Source organism: Rhinichthys klamathensis, unplaced genomic scaffold, assembly GCF_029890125.1.
Source record: "Rhinichthys klamathensis goyatoka isolate OS25496 unplaced genomic scaffold, OSU_Roscu_1.1 h1tg000006l_1, whole genome shotgun sequence".
Classification (NCBI taxonomy): domain Eukaryota; kingdom Metazoa; phylum Chordata; class Actinopteri; order Cypriniformes; family Leuciscidae; genus Rhinichthys; species Rhinichthys klamathensis.
In genome coordinates this window covers 6,159,977-6,162,745 of record NW_026606559.1, presented here as the reverse complement: position 1 = coordinate 6,162,745, position 2,769 = coordinate 6,159,977, and the positions used below count along the sequence as shown (strand labels likewise).

The 2,769-nt window shown below is 38.2% G+C and overlaps 1 long non-coding RNA gene across 1 annotated transcript; it reads left to right on the top strand.

Annotated features, from left to right (window-relative positions):
- Positions 1-649: 649 nt before the first annotated feature.
- LOC130090843 (uncharacterized) lies at positions 650-2,554 on the top strand. The gene is made up of 3 exons (XR_008807737.1): positions 650-872; positions 961-1,052; positions 2,501-2,554. It is a non-coding gene; the product is annotated as an uncharacterized LOC130090843 (long non-coding RNA).
- The last annotated feature ends 215 nt before the right edge of the window (positions 2,555-2,769 follow it).

Genomic DNA, 2,769 nt, shown 5'->3' with positions numbered 1-2,769 from the left:
TTCCCTGGTCAAAAAATGTCTTCGTTGGTGGCCAACAGACACTGTTGTCCTATCTTGCTCTCTTATTAAAAAAAAGATTTTAGCACTGGATTTCATAATTTTGTTATATAATCATATTGCTATTAAAAAGTTAAACTAAAAATAATTGCATCAAAAGGTTTAAGTGACCACAAGAGATTGTGGTTAGGTCTCAGCAGCAGGAGGGACGTAGAGGTCAGTAAGCTGGGCTGAGTTGAGTGGGGGACGGAGGGGGGTGATTTTGGGACGCAAGAGTCAATGTCTTCATGTTTGTGGTTAGGAGATTGTGGTTAGGTCATGCCAAGGGTTTATACCACTGAGCTACGAAGGAGCAACCTCAGCAGTAGCAGGAAGGACGGAGGAGGAGTGTGACAGCTCCAGGGAGGACACAGACAGTCAGAGCAACAGTGGCAGTAAGTTATAAAAGACAAGGGAAAGAGAGAAGTAGCCACCATTGTAATGTTTGATTTTGACCTTATAACATACATTGTAATTTCAATTGATGTTCAATCTACACAATTTGTGACAATCTGTGCGGGATATGCAGTCCCCTGCTATTCTATGATTGATATGTACTCTTCTGTAAAGTTGCAGGAAGAATTGGGAGACCATAGCAGTCCTGTCTGTGTGCAATATACCTTCTAAAGCTAAGTGTTAAAAGATTTTGCTTCAGTCTGTGTACTACTGCTTTTCATAACTGCGTTTGAATGGAAATGTTATATTTGAATCTCTAATTTTGATTTTTATGTTTTTTAGGAACCAGCCAAATGAAGTGAGATTGTCTGAGAAGATCACGTGTGCTACATCAATGACGATGACGAGCTGGATACCAGATTATGTGCCAATTTCTTTCCGTAAGTTTTATTTCTGAGTTTTTTTGTTTTGTTTATTACTACGGGTGTTTTAGTGATCCCATTGTTCATTTATTCATTTCTTTACCAGAGAACAGGTCCAAATATCTATGGCATTGAAGACAACTCTGAAGAATGAAGAAGCAGAGGAAGAAGCACACTGAGGTCAATACTACTGATAAGGTGTAGTATTTCAGTGCATTTTATTATACAATGGTTTCAGGCGTTTTCCCTGGTCAAAAAATGTCTTCGTTGGTGGCCAACAGACACTGTTGTCCTATCTTGCTCTCTTATTAAAAAAAAGATTTTAGCACTGGATTTCATAATTTTGTTATATAATCATATTGCTATTAAAAAGTTAAACTAAAAATAATTGCATCAAAAGGTTTAAGTGACCACAAGAGATTGTGGTTAGGTCTCAGCAGCAGGAGGGACGTAGAGGTCAGTAAGCTGGGCTGAGTTGAGTGGGGGACGGAGGGGGGTGATTTTGGGACGCAAGAGTCAATGTCTTCATGTTTTGTCTTTTACGCCTGTGTTATGGAAATCATCATTATGAACAGCAGCTACGCTAATTATTTTCCCTTTGCTTTTCTGCTGTTATCTCGGGACGCGAGTCCCGAGAAAATGGCGTTCGTCAGCTCCAGTTTGTATCCAGCCTCTCACGGAGACTTCAGATGCTCCAATCACAAAGCCTATGAAGTGACGACTCAACACGGGCGATATGGACTCTCTATGGTGGACGGCACTGATCCTCAACAACTCGTCTTAAGACCGGCGTGCATACTTGGACTTCCAAAAAATACTCTAAATGTTCCGATCCAATCTGACTTGTAATGCTGCCCGAATCATGCACTGTTCCTTCGTTGGCCAGAGGAGAACTGGCCCCCCGACTGAGTCTGGTTTCTCCCAAGGTTTTTTTCTCCATTCCGTCACCTGATGGAGTTTTGGTTCCTTGCCACTGTTGCCTTGGCTTTTGGCTTGCTTAGTTGGGGACATTTAACATTTAATATTCAATAATATTATTGATCTGCCTTACTTAAGGTGGACGTTGACGCAATTTCTTTTAGAAACAAACTTTGTTATATTGTTATATTGTTTTTGTTATATTGTTTTCATGTTATCACTGTGAAGCGCTTTGATACAATCTGTATTGTAAAAAGCGCTATATAAATAAAGGTGACATGACTTGACTTGACTTAAGTAATAGTCTTAATTTTCTAACATATAGCTAACAATTGAATAAAATTAACAGCTAGCTAACAACAATGTGCTTTATGATTTTAATCACTCCAGTATGAACTTTTTGACAATGTTATTTATTTTAAAAACTGCTGTTCAATGTTTATTCATGTTAGTTCACTGTATTTACTAATGTTAACACTTACAACTTTAGATTTGAACAATGTACCGTATTAGTAAATGTAAAAATCACTAACAAAGATTAATAAATGCTAAAAAAGTTAAATGCAGGAAAAACCATGGGTTTTGTTCAAAGATGTATGATTTGATGTAAAAACTAAAGCCTTACATCTGACCCATCAACTATGCTGCTCAATAAGTCTTGGAGAATCTGAACAATTCAAATAAATGTACTAACATTAGCATATATGTTTTACCTCCTCTGCCCTCAGGATATCCAGGGAGACAGATGCGTGCCATTCAGCATAGAAACATCAGAAACAGAGATCACCTGAGCGCAGAGAGAAACCAGCTTCTCCTGAGCAAACCTGAGAGACGTTCTGCGGGTGGAACTCCAAAGTTGAAACCAAATGTCTTTTTAAAGGCAACAACGGCTCTTTTCAGAGCTACCCACTCATTCAAATAAAGAGCATTTTTACAAATGTATTCACAACAAAATTCTCAGCACTATAGGCTAAACTAGTACATAATAAAAAATAAA